The sequence below is a fragment of the Stenella coeruleoalba genome, assembly GCF_951394435.1.
Source record: "Stenella coeruleoalba genome assembly, chromosome: 17".
Lineage (NCBI taxonomy): Eukaryota > Metazoa > Chordata > Mammalia > Artiodactyla > Delphinidae > Stenella > Stenella coeruleoalba.
The window spans coordinates 9496592-9518229 of NC_137163.1; the positions used below are offsets into that span (position 1 = coordinate 9496592).

General features: G+C 44.7%; 1 long non-coding RNA gene across 4 annotated transcripts in view; it reads right to left on the bottom strand.

Moving 5' to 3' along the window:
• The window catches only part of LOC307176144, a 162674-nt gene that overhangs the window by 36321 nt on the left and 104715 nt on the right, over positions 1-21638 (bottom strand). For 2 of the 4 annotated variants that reach the window (XR_013824620.1, XR_013824621.1), the window contains exons 3-4: positions 6499-6657; positions 3609-3796 (exon numbers count right to left, since the gene is read on the bottom strand). The exons of 1 other annotated variant lie outside the window; for it this stretch is intronic. This is a non-coding gene — a long non-coding RNA (uncharacterized lncRNA). The remainder of the gene's footprint in view (positions 1-3608; positions 3797-6498; positions 6658-21638) is intronic. One more of the 4 variants, XR_013824619.1, reaches the window with a different exon arrangement.

The following is a 21638-nucleotide window of genomic DNA, read 5'->3' on the forward strand; positions in this document are numbered from 1 at the left end:
GAAGGCGGCAGGTCACAGGAAAGGGGCCTTGGAGAGGCGTGAGAGAGGCAGGAAAATAATCCAGATGGGAAGAGCAAATGCCCAGGGGTGTGAATACTGCGTTGGAATAACAACATCCTGTTCAGAAGACAGGAGAGAAGCTGACAGGGAAAGTGGCCAGAAAGCCAAGCAGAGCTGCATTTGCCAAGAGAGCCTGCACGCTGCCGGCAATAGAAATCACCAGGGCCTTTCAGACCCAGCTGGTGCTCTTCAGAGAGTTCCTCTAAACACTCCTGAGGATTGACTGGGGTAGACGGAGAGCTGGAGAGGCCAGTCAGTGGGTGTTTGTCCTGGCCCAAGTGGCCCACAGTGACCTTGACAGTGAGGACGGAAAGCAGGTACAGATTCACGGATATTCAGGAGGCCAGTAGAATGCAAAAGACAGCAGATGCCAGAGAAGTTCTGTTTTCTGGCTCGGGAAGAAGAAGGCAGAGGTTGTGGTTTATTACAGGGAAAGAGTCCAGAGGAGCTCCAGGCATGACATCTCAGTGTCCTCTCCCTGTGGACTCCTGCAAACAGCACTGACTTTCCCAGCGATGATGTGGCAACACTCATGGAGTATTTGGAACCAGGGGAGCTTCCCTGAGGAGCTTGAGGGTTCGTGACCTAGACGTGGTTGACAGCCCATGTCGCTGACCTTAGTCTCCTTCTCTTGGCCAATTCTGACCGGTATCCTTTCACTGTAATAAACCACAACCGTGAGCATACCAGCTTTTTTGAGTTCTGTGAGGCCTTCTAACAAATCACTGGACCTGGGGGTGGTCTTGGGACCTCCCCAACTGCACAGGTAGAGAACACAACACTCATCACAAACTGGAGACCCAGTCAGAATGAGGATAATCACGAAAGTGACCGGCACTGTACCAAGAGCTTAATAGGCGTTATCTTTTATAATTCTCAAAATAATCCACCAAATAGGAATAATTACTTCCATGTTATAGATGATACTGAGTCTCATATGTGTGTCCTAATGGGTAAATCAAGCACCTTGCAGTTAGGAGTCTAACCAGATCTGACTTCAAACAGATGCTCCCAACATTAGGCATATAATGAAGTAGAAGGGTAAATATTTTTACTATTTTAAAAATAATTATTTAAAAAATAATTAATATTTTAATAAGATTTGGTTTTGTTTTGTTTTCTGGTCCCAAACTTCCTTGTACCTCGTGGTTCTTTCCCTGCATTTAAGCAGCAGGTAAACATTCAGTGTTTGGGGGCTCAGGGAAGAGATGACCAAGGAGAATGCAGACAGAATGAAAGAAGCAATTTTGAGTGTTCAGGTTTTAAAGCCCAAACCCCAACAAAAGCATCAGAAGAATTCGTGGTAAGGACAGATTATGCTTTGGTTTCACTGACGCCTCACGAAGCTCGCCTGGGCTGGGGTAAGGACAGAGCTGGGGTGCAGGGACCTTGGGTCCTGCCACCACCCCTGCCAAGCTTGGGGGGGGGGTTGTGATTAAGCCCCCAGGAGTTTAGAGAACCCAAGAGCAGGTGGTGCCTGGGGAGCCCAAGCTGGGATGGTGTGGGAGCAGAAGAAACGTCTGCATATGCCCGTGAGGCAGAGCACCGAGTCCCCTAAGCCTCGGTGGGGCAGCTCTCTGCTGTAGCCGTTCCCATTTCACAGAGAGCCAGAGGGCAAAAGGAGACTCGCAGTCAGGGAGGAGAGCGGTGGAGCAAGAACCGAAGGCCAGACAGGAACGTCACGTGCAGGGATGACGGTGCTGAGTTCCACCGATTCCTCCAAGCGGTTCCCTGGAAGTCAGCAACCCTCCCAGAGCCTCGATCCATCACCCAAGATGCCCAAATGGACTGAGATGACGTTTCCAACGCCTGAACCTAACAGAGGCTTGAAATCCTAACCAGATTCCGTTGTAGAGAAGCAAAGAAAGCTACGTTTCTGGCCCACCTGAGGTTTGAACCTAGATTTTTGCCTGCCGCCTAGGGGTCTCCATGCTTGAGGAGTGGGTGGTCTGCCCTGAGGTTTCAGCACAAACCGGTGATAAGCACTGCACGACGTGAAACCCTTTCTCGGCTGCTCTGTGAAAGCAGATGGTTTCTTTGTGGGTGATACCCCATTGGTAACACTCTATTTAGTCTGCCAGGTCCCGGAGAGCATTCCTTTCTGCTTCCTCAGAACAGGTTCGTGGTGACTTCTCTGGTGGGACACCTAGGAGAACGCCTGCCCAGCCCCATCCGTGATGGCAGCGTTCAAAGTTAGGACGGCTGGGGCTTCCCTGGTGGCACAGTGGTTGAGAGTCCGCCTGCCGATGCAGGGGACACGGGTTCGTGCCCCGGTCTGGGAAGACCCCACATGCCGCGGAGCAGCTGGGCCTGTGAGCCATGGCCGCGGAGCCTGCGCGTCCGGAGCCTGCGCTCCACAACGGGAGAGGCCACGGCAGTGAGAGGCCCGCGTACCGCAAAAAAAAAAAAGTTAGGACGGCTGAAGAGGGCTTCCCTGTCGAGGACTCCGGGGGTTTCAGAAGAGCCCTGGACCGGGGGTCAGGAGGCCTGGGGCTCCCATCCGAGCTCCGCCATAATCAGCCGCGACCTTGGGCAAGCAAGTCAATCTCCCTTCGCCTCAGCGTCCTGTCTTAGAAGAGAGGCAGTAATTTCTTCACTGCTTAGTCACAGGAGTGAAGTGAGGGGGCAATGAGGTCAGGAACTGAAACACTGGTCTAAGGACCAGAGAGCAGCTTGACGTGGTCCCGTGTCCCTGCCCATCTTTCTTCTCAACTTCTTCTATCAGAGGTGTCAGGGCTGCATCTTCCTTTTTGGAATATGCCATAACCTCAGCTGTGGGAGAATGTAACAAGACACAGTCCCTGCCCTAAGGGAGCCCTCCACCTTACAACTCCCCTGCTAGACTCACAGCCAGTTCCAAACTCTTCCAGGGTCTACACCATGTGCCACAGAGCCTGACCCTGTGTCTCTCTCCAACCTCATCCCCTGGGATGTCACTTTGCTCATTCAGCTCCCCTACAGTGGCGTCCACACCCCCCGCAAACGTTCACGTCTGTTCCAGTCTCATTCTTGCTGTTCCTTCTGCCCCAAACGATCTTCCCTCAGATCTCCCCACACTCCCTCACTCACTTTCTTTGGGTCTCTGAGCAACATCTGTGCCCAAAGTTGCCCCCGTTCCCTTCCCTCGGCTGGCAAACAACAGTGCATCTTCCAGCTCTCAGACTGAACGCTGATCATATTCGTATTGGACCATCCCGTCTCCCCTCCGCCCCAGCACACACACTCCACCCCACCTCCTGTATTGGAAACCCAGCCTTCCCAACTGAACCCCTTCAGGCAGCAGAAGGACCTTGAATTTTAGGAAACAACGTTCAGCTCTTCTCTCCACCCCACTGTCCGCCACGTCTCTCTTTACCTCAGTCCTCCCTCTAATTGTTCCCAGCTCACAGCTTTCCCTGGGGACTTAAACACATTTAAGGGGAAGGTTTAAAAGAGCAACAGCAGCTAGTAGGCTGCCAGGTGACTCAGAAAAGACTCGGGCATCCCTAGTTCCCCTCCCAGCCCTATAACCAGCTCTGTAAATCACATTCATTCACTGGGCTACCCACCTCTCACTCACAGAAACTAAGGGCTTCAACTGTAAGGTCCCTAAAGGCTCCTCCAGTTCTGGCAATTCCTTTACAATCTGAACACAACCAACCATCTGGCTTCTTCAGATACAATATTCCCTTGTCCCTCCACGCCACTCAGGATTCATCAGATCTGAAGTCACTTGTACTTTTTATACAATCAAGACCTAGAAAAGAAGATGGGCAAGTTATTGAGGAGGGGAAACACTGCCCTAATTTACTCAATCATGTCTGCCTGATACTACTTTTCCAACCTTGTGACCAAAGGCTGTTTCTCTAGACCAGCAATTTTCTTCGCCTCCAGGTTCAATGAAAAAAAAGAATTTTCCTTAGGCTAACTAAATTATGGAAGGATTTGGATTCCAGGCAGATCTTCTGCACACACATGGCTCCATTTGAAAGACTTGCCTATTGTTTTTGGAAGCCCTAAGAAAACGAAGCATATGTTCAACTTTTTTTTAATAGTCTCGTGAAAATGAGTCAGTTTATAGTGTGTTTTGAACGGAGTTCTACATTCCTGTGGGCTTATAGGAATTGAAATTGGTTAAAACCTACCTCCAGAGGAGCTGAGTAACTCAAACAACTCTGACGCTGATTTCTAAAAGCCACAACCAGAGTCTCGTGGTCCTGCGGTGGTTCGACCCTGACTTACCACGGGGACCTTCCCAAAAACAGTGCTCAACTCTTCACGTGCTCTGTATCAGTTAGTGCTGGAACAGCCGGGGATGGAATAGCTGGGAGTCCTCACACATCGCCCTCTCTGTGTGGTCTACCTGCCCTAACGCACGGCTCCCCAACTCCAGGTCATGGGCTCCCAAGGTGCATGTCCCAAGCGATTGTGCCAGGCAGAAGCTTATATTGCCTTTTAGGACCCAGCCTCAGACGCCGTGCGGAGGCAGTTCTGCCACGATCTTACGAGTGAAAAACGTTGCCTGCCCTGTCAGCAAACAAAGGATGCTGCAGCCATCAGGCCATCAGCCACCGTATGCACCATTGACAGTGAACGGGGGAAACTCAGAATGCAAACAAAAGGGCTGCCCACTGCCAAGCATCAGCCACCCCCAGCGGCGCACCCAGAGGGGACTCGGGATGGGAAAGAACAGGATACTGACCCTAGAGAGCTGAGGTGCACATCAAAGGAACGATTTCAATGAGTCCAGACTCTTGCATCTTCCCATACATAGAAAAGCGCTAAATTCATTAACTTGAGATTTCTGGGTTTTTTTAATTAACAGTAATCTTTTGATGTTCCAACTACCTGGTTTTTGTTGCAATACTCCTATATATCCTGGCTCCCCCCTTTACCCCTTGGGAACAGTCCCTTAGAGCTATCTGAGAGGCTGCCTCCCGGGCTTAAGTCCTCGGAAAGTCTGCCAAATAAAACATAATTCTCAACTTTTAGGTTGTGCATTTTTTTTCAGTCGACAGTCTGTTGGTCAAGGCAGTCCCAAAGGTCTGGCTAAGTTCAAGGGGAGGAAACGTAGACCCCACCTCTCAGCGGAGGAACATCAAATCCACATTGTAGGAAGAGCGTATGGGATTGGATACGTAGTGGTGTCGCCATCTTTGAAAAATTTAACCTGTACCACCCCGCTACCTGTCAGGGGGATATCAATGCCCCCAATTACGGATGAAGAGACTGAGCCTGACAAACGTGAAGTGACTTATCCCAGGGCCACACGGTGAATAAGTGACAGGGCCAGGATTTAGGAGAAAGGGAGCCTGGAGGATGGAAGGTTTGGGGATTAGAGGTGAGAAGCTCCCCAAGCATCCCAGAGTCCCCGCAAAGGTAAAAGGCAGGAGAGGAAATGCCAGGAGGCAGGGGCTTCAGCTAGCATCCCAGCACGAGAATGAGATCCACAGATACAGGAACTACCCTGGAGCTCACCTTTTTACCCCAGCAGAGTTCAGCACAGTGGGGACAGGCAGGGAAGCTCAGGTATTGGAATTTGCTCCAGCTTGAAGCTGAGGGATCTTGGTCAAGGCTCCTAATCTTTTTGAGCTTCAATGTCCTCATCTGTTAAGTGGTAAGAATAATTCCCTCCTAATAAGGCTTACGGGGGTTTCAAGATGCATGTGTGTGAAGTTCTTGATATATAGTAGGAAATCAGTTAAAGGTCACCATCATTATTACACAGACATTTACGTAACTGAAATCAATCAATAGGTTCTGGGAGTTAATGCTTGTGTTAATGCTTGGGCAGCCTCAGGTGAAAGGTGGGCTGGGCCCTCTAATTTTGGGGTTGATAAGGAGAACAGAGCTGAGTCTGAGTTGAAATGGTGTGAGGGAGAGAGTGGGCAAGTTTAGGAGAGTTGAAACAGGCACCAGTTACATGGGTGTGGACAGCGGAACCAGACAACTCTATTAAAACTTGGTCGAATTGCTTACTCTTTCAAAGCATTAGTTTCCTCAACTATAAAAATAAGATAATGGTACTGACCTGATGATATTGGTATAGAAATGAAATAATCAATATAAACATCTAGCAAACTGCCTGACAGATAGCAAACTTTTAATAGGTGTTTGTTCTTTCTCCCTCTTTCCTTGATATCTGAGGAAGAATGGTGTTATAATGATCATTATATTAACTACTCGTATTCAGTAAATGTGTTGAGTTGGATTTACACCATCCATCCCAATGAATCGGTTTGGGCCACACAGCCTGCATGCCACATGCATTAACTGAGCACCTACTCTATGCCAGGCACCGTGGTGGCTGCCCAATGTACAACAGAGAAACCAAAACACAGCCATTGCCCTTGAGTTGGTTAGTGTGGAACGGAAGACTTAGCAGGAACTTTCCAGTTACAGAAGAGAAACAAGCCTTTCATTTCTTCCTTGTCCTCTGCGTTGAAGTCTGGCTCTTACATGGTAAGTCTGTGATCTCCATGCATGTGATGGCAGGTGGTAGAGAGGCACTGCTCATCCAGATCAGACCTCAGGATGGTTGTGGGCAACATCTTGTTGTGCTTCCCTGGCCTCCCCATCAACCCTCTGGGTTTCCAGGACACCTGGTAGCAGGACCAGCTGAAGGAGAATGGAAAAGTGCATTGAGACCTGCCTCCTCACCCTGCTTTCCCCAACTTTTCTGCAGTGTCCCTCTCTCTGCCACCTTCTACTTAATGGCACAAACACCCTTGCATTTTCACTTCTACTTTACACCAAAAACCATCTCTCCACAAGAGACATGTTCACAATTTTACACATAAACTTCTGTAACTGGCATGACAACTCTGCAGGTTAGATTTCATTATCTCTTCTTTCCATGAGGCTCAGAGAGGTCAGGTGTCTGAAGGGGTCAAGCCGGCAAGTGGTGGAGCTGGGTTTGGATGCAGGGCTGCCCAGTTTCAAGTCCAGCTTGGTATTAGTTCATTTCTGTTCCTCTAGCATTTAACGCACACCTGCCTCATGCCAAGCACCAGGCAAACAGTGATGAGCAAGACGTGCTTGCTGCTCCCCAGGGCTCACAGACTAGCAGGGAAGATGAGCGCACCAGGAGGAATTTTAAATTTAGGATAAATGAGATAATGCACATAAAATTCTTGTCGTGGTACCTGGAACACAGAAAGTTCTCGATCAACATCCGCTATTGTTACTATGAATATATGTGCAAGGGAATGTGAAGGGAGGGATGCCACGTAGCACGGACTAGGACAGGCAGCACAATCTTGGGTGCAGCACATGGTTCTTCATCCTGGGTTATTTGTACTTTAACGCATTCTGCATTCAGTTTAGAGCATCATTTTGGAGAGACTCAGGGGGAAGACTGGGACAGCCCCAGGTAGAATGCCTAGGAGTGATAAAACTTGACCCCTACCAAGGAGAACTCCTAAGAGAACTAGGCATGTTGAGCCTGATGCAGAGAAATCGAGGGTCCATTAGGAATTCCATGCCTGCTTATAAAAATGACCTGAACTAATACTGTTTGTGTTCTGACTCGGGCTGGGCTTGAGGAATGCTAAGATTCTCTTTCTAATTGTGAAATGGATGATGTGTCCCTGGTTAAAAGAATTTCAAGCATCCTCAGCTGGGGAAGAAGTATTTCGGGAGAGTCGGAGTGCCCTCCTGAAGTGTCTGGAAGTCCCTAAGTAGGAAGGTACATACTCTGCTTATAGGTCTCAGTGACAGGGGCAACCACGTGAATCATAAATTTTAAAGATATAAAATTTATCAAAGAAGAATTAGGAAGTTATAATAAGGAGAAACAAGAAAAAAAACACCTACAATCCCTTTAATAAAGGGATTTTACACTTTACACCCGATACCAGCTCAACAAGCCTGGAGAAGTTACTCAACTTCTCCGAACTGCAGTTTCCTTATCTGTAAAATGGTCATGATAGTAATTACCTTGAAGAGTCATTGTGACAATCGAATTTTTTAATGTATTTAAGGGACATAATACATATGTATTTAATACATAACCCATCATCAAAAAAATTCTAATTTCCTTTCTTTTTCCCATTGTCTTTCCAAAACACCATAAACACTGAGTATTTCATTCTAATCTTTACTTTGTTATTTAAGCTTAATACTATCGCATATATATTTTTGTATCCTGTATTTTATTTAGTACATCATAATTATTTTATTATAAACATAATTTATAACATATTCTTCATGAACATAAGTTTCATGGTTGTGTAATGCTCTAGCCAGTGGATATATCATAGCTAATTTGCTGCTGGTAATTAATACATTTCACCTATACTTATATAGAGAGAAGAACATTTTGTGAGTAAGAACTTTTTTCATTTTGGATAATTTCTTTATGATGTATTTTCAGAAGAGAAATCACTGTACCAAAGCCTTTGATACATATTGCCAAATTCCTTTCCAATATTTCATTTTTATATATAAGCCAGTTTCACAATCAAGGTTTTGTCTGTTATTTCTAAAAATTTGTGGGCTGCTTGAAGACAGAGTTGTATATCTCCTGTATCCCCACCTCCTATTACAGGGTACTTTTAATAAATATTTATGTAATGAATAAAAATGATCATGTCTATTCACATTCCCATCAGCATGAGAATGCCTGTTTGTTTCACTACATCCTTATTATAACTGAATATATGGAATATACCGAAACTAGGGGGAGAGGAGGTGGTGGATCCAGAGGACAAATTTCTAAATATTTGTCATGACCTTTCTAGAAACTCCTGGGCTATTTCAAAACTTATAAGAGCTGGCAGAACCCAAGTTTCTGACTTCTCTTTCAATATCTATCCTTCCCAACTTGTATGCACATTGGCAAAAGCACATACTTAGAAACAGTCTTTGACTATTAACAAAAGCAATGAGTTTTCTGCAAAATGTTTGTATCAGTCTGTACTGCTGTGTAACAAACCACCTCAAAATTTAGTAACTTTAAAAAGCAACCGTTTATTAAATTCAGGATGTTTCAAGTCAGTAATGATTAGCCTGGGCTGAGATGGGCAGCTCATCTGGTCTAGACCATGCTCACTCACATATCTGCAGTTACCTGGTCAGCTCCTGGCTTGGCTGGAGGCTGGCTGATGGAGGATGGCTCCTCTCACTCTCCAGCAAGACAGCCCAAGTTTGCTTACCCTGGCATCTGGAAGGGTTCCAAGAAATAGAGAGTGGAAGCCTGCATCGCTTCTTGAGGCCTCAGCTCAGTCCTGGTACCCCAACTCTTCCATGGCTTTCTATTGGCCAAACCATGTCACAAGGCCAGGCCAGATTCAAGGGGTGAGGGAATAGACTCCACCTCTTAGACAAAAGAGCTACAAAGCCACAATGGACAGGAAGTGGGTGCAGGAAAGGATGGAATGAAGAATTTAGCCATTTTGTAATTGGTCGTTGTTTCCCTAAGTGGTAGAATAAATCGGTCTGCTGGGTGGATTACTTAATCTTGTCCAATTAGAACTTGAAGATTATTGACCTCCAATAATTTGTATAGTGTCCTAGAGATTTAAAATATTTAAAACAGTGTTGTCGGGACTTCCCTGGTGATGCAGTGGTTAAGAGTCTGCCTAGCAGTGCAGGGGACACGGGTTCAAGCCCTGGTCTGGGAGGATCCCACATGTCACGGAGCAACTAAGCCCGTGCGCCACAACTACTGAGCCTGCGCTCTAGAGCCCACAAGCCACAACTACTAAAGCCCATGCACCTAGAGCCCGTGCTCCACAAGAGAAGCCACCACAATGAGAAGCCCGCGCACCGCAACGAAGACCCGACACAGCCAAAAAAAATAATAAAATAAAATAATTAAATAAATAAATTTATAAAACAGTGTTGCCTAGGCCAATTTTTGTATAATCAGCGCTTTAGGTTTGATGAGCAAGGACCATCAATTTTTAGGTGGAAGATGAGTCTCAATGAAGCTTAGTTGACAGGGAAGCTGGTAGAGCCAACCATCCTCTAAATCTCTCCAGCTCTGTGTCCTTAGCACAGGGGACGTTGCTCATCTCTTGGCTTTCAATAAATAGAAGCCACAATTCCATTCATTTCTAAACTGTGCTGCATTGCACACGTGTTCAGGGTTGGTGGGGGGAGGGGGATAAAATTAGAACAGACGCCGTCGCGAGTTCATTTTCACCTACCCTGGTTCAGTCAGGCTCTGCGACAACATTAACAGCCTGGATTCGTGCCGAGAGCTTGCAGCATCCTCCGATGGGCTCAGCTTTGCTCACAATTACTTGGGATCTATGAGATGTACTTACAGGAAGCAAAGGGAGACAAATCCCTCACCCCACCCTGCAAACTCTACTTGCCTGAAATTCCCCTGATGGGAAACCAAGCCATTCCCTTCACAGTGGGAAATCGGTTTTAAAGTGTGGACCACTAGGACCTTAATTATTATCATAACAATTATATAATACACTATATAATTATGCATCTGTACATAATACATATATTCCTTTATTAGAAGACCAAGCCATTTCTTTCCCAGTAAGAAATCTGCTTTAAAATATAAACCACCAGGACTTTAATTATTGTTAATTTATTATAATTATCATTATACTAATTATACGATATATTATAGAATTACGTATCTCTGTATATAATTTATATTCCTGTATGTAATATGTATATATTACAACTAAGCCTTGAAAAACATGGAGGTTAGAAGCGCCAACCCCCATGCAGTTGAAGATCCACGCATAACTTTTGACTCCCCCAAAACTTAACTAATAGCCTGCTGTTGGCCAGAAGCCCTACCAATAACATAAACAGTCCATTAACACATATTTGTGTGTTATATGTACTATATACTGTATTCTTACAACAGAGTAAGCTAGAGAAAAGAAAATGGTATTAAGAAAATCATAAGGAAGAGAAAATACATTTACAGTGCTGTACTATATTTACTGACACCGTAAGTTTATGTTATCTGTTTACCAGATGATGTAAATATTCATCATCAATATTATCCATTATCAATATTATATGATACAAAACACTGTAGATGTTATATGTCTTACTAACGCTAGACATCAAAAATGAAAAGATAATGTGAAAAAGAAACTCACATTTATCTACAAGTATAACGATTCATGCATTGATAACGAAAAGCAGCAATTCTGATTGCTTTATGGTAGTCTAGGGTGACCGATATAACGCTTCACAGGAGCCTAGCCTTACACTAACCAATGCATCATTATAAAAATTTCATGGCATACAGTATTAGAGTCGTATTCATAGTACAGCATCGGAAACTTTGTTGCATTTTTTTTAAAGACCACTTACTAGTGATATTAGGATGATAACACAGTTTCTCCAGTTGAGAGAGAGAGACAGGCATACTGTATGGTAATGTAATTCTTTGAAAGCAAAGTTGTAAAACAATGTAACAATTATAAGTAATGTGTTACTACCACATTATTAATTTTATATTAAATATCACTCACCTCATACTTATGTAAGGATAGGCTAGCATCACATATATTTCATGCATTCATGACACACCTTTTTCTTAAATTTTTTGATATTTCTAGGCTATGCAGTTTGTGTTTTCAAATTGTTTCCAATCTCAAAAAATTTTTCAAAAACAAAAAGTCTCAAATCTCAAAAAAAAATCCTCATATAAGTGGACACTCACAGTTCAAACCCATGTTGTTCAAGGGTCAACTGTATATAATTGTTATAGAACATTAAGTAGTATATTACATAATTATAAAACATAATTCTTGATAATAATGAATTTTTTAATGGACAAAATATATGAAGCATTGGACATCAGGCAACAAAGAACAGTGCCACCTGAGAGATGGGAAACAAATGAGGTGAGCCCCCCGATTGCCCCAGGACATTGACTTGTCTATGGCAGGGGTTCTGTGCTTGACTGGTGATGTCTGACCTGGGCTCGGGGAGGCCAGCAACAGCCCTCAACCATATATTTCCCCGTCCTGTGTGACTTTTAAAATCTCTGACCTTTCCTACCTTCTTTCAGACCCTGACTTTCAGGACTCCTCATTTTATATTAATACTACTTTATCTTGGACATTGCACACAAAACATTTTACATGCACTGTACCATTTGCTCCTCGTAATTACCCAGTACATCAGCTACACGCTTTCAACTCCAGGTAACAGAAACACAGATTCAAAATGGCTTAAACAATAAAGGGACTTATTTTCCCAGATGCAAAACATCTGGAAGTAAGGCAGTTTCACAAATGGATAATTCAGCTCCTCGACATCCTCAAGGACCTAGGACCTTCCCATTTTCTCCTCTGTCACCCTTTGCTGGTCATCCTTGGACCTCATGGTCCAAGCTGGCTGCCACATGTCCAGACACTACATGTGAATACACAATGTTCCTCCAAAGGAACACCGTTCCCGAGCCTTTTTCTAGATCCCTGTGGCTGCAAAATACCTGAGCAGCCCCTCAAACCTACATCTGACTCCAGAGCTAGTGCTGGGTCAATATTATCTGTTTACAAGATAATAGGCCTGTGGCCTTTTTTCACTATTCCAAGCAGACTTTCAGATGACCCTGCCTTGGTGAAGGCTACTGATTTGTTGACTTCCTTTCAGCAGGGAATTTAACATAGTAATTACCGGGTTTGACTTCTTCCCTCCCCACACACCCACCCACCCCCACCGTAGAGGAAATTTAAATTTAGCTTCTACCTGCATTTCTCCTCTGTGACTGTGACTTTGGAGCAAATCTACTCAGCACTACGTGGAAAACACTAATCGCGTCACCTAGTTTGGGATTCAAGTAGTTATCTGTTATTGCTGCTGCAGATGCTAAAACATACCTAACTATCGGGCTTGAGGAATATGTACTTTGCTTAGACTGTGACAGGGAGCCCAGCAAGGTGGGGCAGGTCTTCAAGCTGGCTGTCCCTGGCAAAGGAGGAATAGTCATCCTTGTTCAAGCTGGCGATATTCTGATGACAAAGCAGTATTCTTGTGCTCTGCTATAATGTAAAACCAAAAGCAAAAAAATGGATTAAATAAGTAAATGCCTATCATAACCTGTGTCACAGCCAACACTTGGGAGATGATATAAATGACAGAGCTTAGTGGTCAAGAACACAGACTCTGGCACCTCCCTGGCTCTGGTCCTTATTAGTTGTAAGATCTTGGCCAAGTTGATTAACTTCTCCATGCCTCACTTTCCTCATCTGTGAAATGGGACCAACAATAATAATATTATCTATCTGACAGAGCATGTAAAGCACTTAGAACTGTCCGCACAGCGTTAAGTGCTAGACATTATTATTACATTATGTTATCTCATTGATTTGAATGTTACTAACACCTCTGTAGGATGGCCGGAATTGGCACACAAGTAGCCACGCCCTAGAGCTGTTACAAGGCTGATAGGAGATGACTGGGGAGCATTCAATCAATGGTTGCAAAAACCAGTCCCCCAGGAGGGGACAGAAGCCACATGAGTAAGTGACCTAGCAGGTCATCCAGGCAAGCTGGCCCTCCTGCCTCCCAGCCCTGGACATAGTTTCTTCCCCTCATCATCTCTGTTTTGAGCCCATCATTCCTCTGCTCACATCCACCAGTGCTTCCCATTACACAGAGGATAAAGTGCAGCCCCCAGGCAGCTTACAAACGACCTGGCCGTGGTCACCACCCTCACCTCGTCTCCGGCTGCCCCTCCCCTCACTCCCGCTGGTCCAGGGCCTGTGGCCTTTTTTCTCTTCTTTCTACTGGTCAAGTTCATTCCCATCTTAGGACTTTTGCCCTGGCTGTTCCCTCTTTCCACAATCTTTTCATGACTGACTCCCTCATTGTTCAGAACTCACCTCTTTAAACACTCTTTTCCTGGTCACACACCCTTAAGTAACCATTAGTCACTAGTTTAATGGATAGCTTTGTTTTAATTAAGTACAATGTGAATGTACTTAATACCACTGAACTGTATATTTAAAAATGGTTAAGATGATAAATATTATGTTATGTGTACTTTACCACAATTTAAAAAACATTTTTAGGGGCTTCCCTGGTGGCGCAGTGGTTGAGAGTCTGCCTGCCGATGCAGGGGACACGGGTTCGTGCTCTGGTCCGGGAAGATCCCACATGCCGTGGAGCGGCTGGGCCCGTGAGCCATGGCCCTGAGCCTGCGCGTCCGGAGTCTGTGCTCCGCAGCGGGAGAGGCCACAACAGTGAGAGGCCCGCGTACCGCAAAAAAAATAAATAAATAACATTTTTAGTACAACTTCCATCTTCTTTGCACCCTCTCTCTCTTTTTTTTTTTTTTTTTTTTTGTCTGTGCCATATGTGGGATCTTAGTTCCCCAACCAGGGATCGAACCCATGCCCCCTGCACTGGGAGTGTAGTCTTAACCACTGGACCGCCAGGGAAGTCCCACACCCCCTCTCTCTTTCCCTCTCGCTTGCTGGCTCTGATGAAGCCAGCTGCCATGCTGTGAGCTGCCCTATGGAGAGGTCAGCATGGTAAGAAACTGAGGGCCTCCGTCCAACAGCCTGGGAGGAATTGATTCTTGGCAACCACTACGTGAGTGAGCTTGGAAGCAGGTCCACGCTTATTTAAGAGACACCTTAATTCTAGCCTATAAGAGACCCTGAGGCTGTGGACCCAGTTACGCCATATACAGATTCCCCACCACGGAAAGTGAGATCATGAATGCTGGCTGTTTTATGCCACTGAGTTGTATGAATGAAGAATGTTGCCTGCTGTATCAGCAAACAAAGGATGCCGTGGCCACCTAGCCATAAGTCACTACCTGCAGCCCCTACAGTAAGCCTGAGGGGCCTCAGAACAGGATACGGTCCCTAAAGAGATAAGGTGCATATCAAAAGAATGATTTCAGTGAGCCCAGACTCTTGCATCTTTTTAGACTTAGAAGAGTGCTAAATTCATTAACTTGAGATGTCTGTTTTTTCTTTAATTAACAGTATTCTCTTGATGTTCTGACTACCTGGTTTTTGTTGCAAGAAGTCTTACCTACCCTGGCTCCTCCCTTACCTCCCTCACCTCTTTGGAACAGTCCCTCGGAGCAATCTGAGAGGCTGTCTCCCAGGCTTAAGACCTCAGTATGTCCGCCGAATAAAACATAACTCAACTTTTAGGTTGTGCTTTTTGTTTTTTCGGTCAGTTTTTTCCCCCATCAGGAAGCGAGAAGATGGGGGAAATTCCTGAGTTCCTTGGGAGATGAAAATAGGCTGCTTTACCTTCAAGCTGTTACTTACTCAGCAACTATTTTTTTGAGAAAGTATGGCAGAAGGGATAAGTTATTATCTCTTTCTGTCCAATCAGTGTGAGAAAGATCTAATCTTGAGTACTGGGCTTTGCTGCTCACTACCTGTTGGGCAAGTTATGTTAGTCTGTCTAAGCCTCGATGTCTTCATTTGTAAAATGAGGGTTAAAAATAGTTTCAATTGCACAAGGCTGTGTGAGGGATAAAAGAGATAATCATGAATAGTGCTTAGACAGCTAAGGCTTCTCACCTGCAAACGGGATGAAAAACCTCATCCTTAGGGATGAGGTTAGGTCAGGTATCCTTGGTCTAGCACCTGCCACAGTGAAGGGGTTTGCAGTGGATTGAATGGTAGCCTCACAAAATATAGGTCCACCCAGAATGTATGAATATGGCATTATTTGGAAAAGGGGGTTTTGCAAATATAATTAAGTTGAGGATTTCAAGATGATATCATCCAGGATTAGGGAGGGCCCTAAATCCAATGACAGGTGTCCTTTTAAGAAGAGAAGGGGAGAAGATGCACAGAGGAGAAGGCCGTGAGAAGACAAAAGCAGAGATTGAAGGTATGCAGCCCCACGCCAAGGAACGCCTGAAGCCACCAGCAGCTGGAACATACAAAGAGGGATTCTCCGCTAGAAACGTTAGAGGGAACTTTGGCCCTGCCAACCCCTTGATTTCTGACTTCGGTCCTCCAAAACCACGAGAGAATACATTTCTGTTGTTTTAAGCCATCAAGTTTGGGGTAATTTGTTACAGCATCCTTAGAAAAATAATAACAGGTTTAATAAATGTACATTATTGCTACGATCCCTTGCCTCTCCTTGCCCCACACGAGCTGGACAACCTTGTCTAAGGAGGGCAAACATCTGTGTGGAGCCCAGGCTGGGACACAGAGACAAAGGTCCATCTGGAATGACCTAGGTCCCTGCTCCTGCCCTGCTTCCGACCCCTCTTGCCAGGCGGGGCTCCATCCTCTGTTGCCTTTGTGCCAGGGTCTCTGAGGCTGGCAGCACACCCCAAGCCAAGAGATTCCAAGCCACGGCATGAAGCAAAGAATTGTCAGCGAGATCCCAGATTGTTTTGTCACATACACTTTGCAATATGACAAGTAGGCGTCCAAAATATGTTCCAGGAGGGGGGAAGCAAGAAATTTTCCAAAAGCCTACTTGGCAGCCTGAGTCACTATGCTGAATCGAGTGCCAGTCTAGTGCTTGGCTGTCCTCCTCCTGCCATGTGATGCTGTGTCACTCACGACGGGGGTTGCCAACTGAGTGTCATCAGGAAAAGAAAAACCTGCTCTCGGTGGGGTTGGTCTTGACTCTATTGGCTGCTTTGGGATTTTTCTAGATGACATCATAATAATAGCTCTATTCCTATAATCACAAAAATTACAACAATCAGTAGCTATTAGGTGCATCCCTGTGTGAGGCATGGCACTAAGACATTTATGTGCTCTTCCTTCTTTAATCTTCCCAATAATTGTATGAGGTGGGAATTATTATTAGCATCTCTCTGCTGCAGAGAAGCAAACTGAGGAAGAAGGACTTTATTTAAACAATTTGCCCAGGATTTCATTTCTAGGAAGTGGTAGAGGTAAGGTTCCGACTCTCATCAGTCTGTCTATAAAGCTAGAAATGTGGGCACTGTGCGGCCACTTTGTTCAGCCACTTTCCACCATATTTTAGAGTTTGTTAGAATAAGGAGCAGAGCCCCCTCATTCCCATACAGCGTGATTGCTTGTCTGTGGGGCACCCTCCCTCCGACTGGCTATTACAGATAGGAAGTGAGCCAGTAAGATTGTTAAAATGAGGAAAGCATAGGTAGCTTGAACAGAATTATTAAAGTCGGGCAGACTGGGTTTTCTCCCTCTCCCACCTCTTTTCCTAGAGCCTGGCATGGACAGATGCTAAAGAAACAGAAACCTTTTGTCATGTAACTCAGGGCTACGAAGGAGATTAAGATTCTTTTAGCACAATATGGTACAAAAGAAATCTTAGCAATAGGTTAAGATGTGTAGTTGAAAAGGTTTAACTGAGGCAAGATTACTCCAAAGGGGGTCTTCCCTTTCCCTTTGTACTCTTAAGGTCTTACTATAGATTGTCCACCCAGCATTCATTCCTCCCTTCTTCCTTCCTAATCAAACTCAGGTTTTGTTCTCTCTCTCCTACATCAGACTAAGGGGGTAGGTGACCCGGCTGCAAGCTCCAAGGATGGGCTTGACTGACCTAAGCGTAATCCTGCTGTCTCTGCCATTGATTGGTTTAGGAACAGTCATTCCCCCAATTCCAGCCAGGGAAACACAAAGAGAAGTTTTTCCAGGGTGAGTGGTGGCTTGGTGGCTTCTGGGGAAAATGTCCTTGCTTCTAGGAAAGAGCCAGGGAAAGAAATGGACCCCTTTTTCCTCTGGATCTTGTCATGTCTGGATATGATGCTCAGAACCAATGCCACTATCTTGTCACCAGTGTGAGAATGAGGACAACTGATCATGGCAGAACAGACAGCTAGAGAGGAAGGACTTGTAAATGCCATTGTTGAATGAGTGATTCAACCAGCTTTGGATCCGCCCTGCCCCCTGGAATTCCTGATATGTGAGATAATAAATTCCCTATTGTTTAAGCCAGCTTGAGTCAGGGTTTTGTTTCTGCCACCAAGCATCCTAATACAGGATTCAAAGCAGACTCTCCCCCCTCCTTCCCCATCCAGCCGCTGAACTGAATGCCACTGAGGATTATCAACAACCCATTCCAGAGGCTGCACATAAGAGGATGAACCTGGGACAGGAGGTCATGGAACACAAGAGGAGTCTAGGACGAAGCCTCCATATCCACAGGCAAGTTGAAGAAGCTAGAGTACCATTGCTGAATTCCCCCCATCCTGTTTACTCTGAATGTGTTGGAACATCATGTTTGATTGATTGAATAGTCTCCATCGTTCCATATGGTGCACCCCTGGCCAACAGTTAACCATCCTTTTGCAGGTCATGTCACCCTTTCTTCCATGAAATATAGTACACTGTACACTGCTGGAATTACAGAATGTTGAACCCAGTAGAGTCTTAAAAGGCCCACTAATCCCACCCCTCTCATTTTGTGAATATGGACCCAAGGGCCAAGAAGAGGAAGTGATTTCCCTGAGGCAGTGCAGAGGAAGTCTGTGGCAGAGCCAAGATTGACATGTAGGGCTCCTATCTCCCAAGCCAGTGCTTTCCCCACTGTACCACCATTCCCCCCAGGTGTTTGCCTGGAAGTTGTCAATAGCTTTTAACAGCCAGAACAGTCTTCCATGGTCAAATAAATAGACTTAGAAAGTGTGGCATTAAATAAATCATGTTACAGATTTTTCTGTACTAGGGGAATTTCTCATAGTTTTTTGTTTTGATTTGTATGTTGATTTGTTTGTTTGCCAGTAATGCTTTGTGACACTTTAAAACTGAAATGTAGTCTACACTCTTTCTCAAATCTGTTGGACCATGGAAACTTTCCCAGAGCATCTTATTGGAACTGTGTTCTTCAAATTACATCTTAGCAAATGGATAACATGGACCTGCCTCCATAAGGAGAAAATGAAGTCAAAACACAAAAAGAAGCAGAGACAGGCAGGGGTGAAAAAAATGGATGGATGAATTGTCGGATAGAGGGATGGATAGGTGGATGGATGGATGGATGGAAGGATGGTTGGGTGGATGGGTGGAGAAAGGCAATAACTCGAGCCTCCGATCTAAAGAACACCCGTTACATGAACCAATACATTTTTTTTCTTTTTAGGCTATTAGCTCGAATTATACATTAGTCAGGTTGTTGTGATAATAATGCATAACAAACAACCCCCAACTTTCAATGATTTACCACAACAGGTGTTCATATCATACTCTTGAATCAGCTGGGCCAGGCTGGACCCCAGACTCCTGGCTATGCTCAGGTCTTCTTCATTTGTCTTCATTCCAGGACCCAGACTAAGGGAACAAAGGTCCCCTGGTGCGTGTTCTTCTCATGGTGGTAGGAGGAAGTTCCAGAGAGTTGCTGGCACTCCCAGCCACATTTCATTGGCCAAAGCAAGTCTAATCATCAAAGCCCAGAGTCAATAGGGAACGAAAACTATACTCTGCTCACAGGGAAGACAAGACAAGAGCAGGGAAGAAAAGAAGAATTGTAGACAAATTTTAAAGACCCACCAGAAATTGGGTCTTCTATTGTTTACAACCTGAAGAGTTCTGAAAAATTCAATCAACTGGTTAACTTGTGGGTTCCTACTTGGTAAAGTGCCTTTAAGCTACAGAACCCTTTATAACCAGACAATGTCAGGTGCTGGACCCTCCTTGGCCGTTCCTCAGTCCCATGACGTTCCTGTCTTTTCCACTCACTATTATTTCACCCTTCTCTTCAGATTTGACATAAGCAGTTGTTTCCCTTTTGTGTATTTAATACAGGTTTTTATCATCGTGTTATGGATGAACAATTCAAGACTGAGAACCACTGATGTATTTGTACATCAGTGGTTGTTTGTTCAATTACGTGAATGTTTCTATTGCATCCACTCTTTTCTAAAAATGAACTGCATTAGAGAAAATGTCAGTACCGATTTTAGCCATAAGAAGTGTAGATCTCATAAACTTAAGACATTTGCAACAGAGATGGAAGTCATACTTTAAGGAGCAGATCTTGAGTCTCAAGAGGATCACACAGTATATTCAATTTTGAAGGAAACAAGCAAAGTCAAAGAACATGGCCATGGTTCTGAAACTGTATTGCTCAAGACCACACTGTAAAAGTGAGGTATAATTGGGGATTTAATTATATTTTCAGTCCTCTGGGGATGCAGACCCTTTGGTGATACATGAGGATAGGATTTGAACCTGGACAAAATGATAATTCAGAAAGATACATGCGCCCTTATGTTCACAGCAGCACTGTTCATAATAGCCAAAACATGGAAACAACCTAAACATCCACTGACAGATGAATGGATAAGGAAGATGTGGTACATATATATACAATGGAATATTACTCAGCCATAAAAAAGAACGAAATAATGCCATTTGCAGCAACATGGGTGGACCTGGAGATGATCATACTAAGTGAAGTAAGTCAGAAAGAGAAAGACGGGCTTCCCTGGTGGCGCAGTGGTTGAGAGTCTGCCTGCCGATGCAGGGGACACGGGTTCATGCCCCGGTCCGGGAAGATCCCACATGCCGCGGAGCGGCTGAGCCCGTAAGCCACGGCCACTGAGCCTGCGCGTCTGGAGCCTGTGCTCCGCGGTGGGAGAGGCCACAACAGTGAGAGGCCCGCGTACCGCAAAAAAAAAAAAAAAGGAAGAGAAAGACAAATACCACATGATATCATTTGGAATCTAAAATACTGACACAAATGAACCTATCTACAAAACGGAAACAGACTCATGTACATAGAGAATAGACTTGTGGTTGCCAAGCAGGGGGGAGCAAAGGGATGGACTGGGAGTTTGGGGTTAGTAGATGCAAACTATTACATGTAGAATGGATAAACACCAAGGTCCTACTGTAGAGCACAGTGAACTATACATCCAATCTCCTGGGATAAACCATAATGGAAAAGAATATTAAAAAAAGAATGTATATATGTATATAACTGAGTCACTTTGCTGTACAACAGAAATTAGCACAACATTATAAATCAACTATACTTCAATTAAAAAAATAGAGAATAAAAAAAGGATAGGATTTGACTTGCAAACATGGACTTTCAGATATATTTTCTGAGGAACACCATTAAGGAAAAGAAGGAATTTATTGCCTATATTTACAACATATTAACAGGAACATGGCCACCTGCCAAATCTGTGAGCACAACTGGAGAGAGCACATTAGTCAAGAGCATGGTGTATTGCTGCATACAGAGACCTAGTTCAAAGTCTCAGTCCTAGGACTTTGGGAAAATTACTTAACCTCAGTTTCCCCATCTGTAATATGGGGGACAAGACCACAGACATCTCAGGGTTGTTGAGAAGTTAAAATGAAATAATTAGTTAAATCTTATGATAGACCAGGCACTGCTCATATACTTTAGACGGTAACACTTACTTACAACACTGTATTAGGGATTATCTATCTTTTACAGAGGAGGAAACTGAGGCATAAAGAAGGTAAGTGACTTGCCCAAGGTCACACAGCTAGCTAGCGGTAGAGCTAAGAGGCAAGCCCAGGTCATCTGGCCTCACAGTCTGTGTTCCTGACCACCTGCTATAGACTGAATGCTTGTGTCCCCTCAAAACATGTTGAAACTAATCCCCAATGTGATGGTATTTGGAGGTGATTAGATCATGAGGGCATGAGATTAGTGCCCTTATGAAAGAGACCCCAGAGAGCTCCCTCACCCCTTTCTCCATG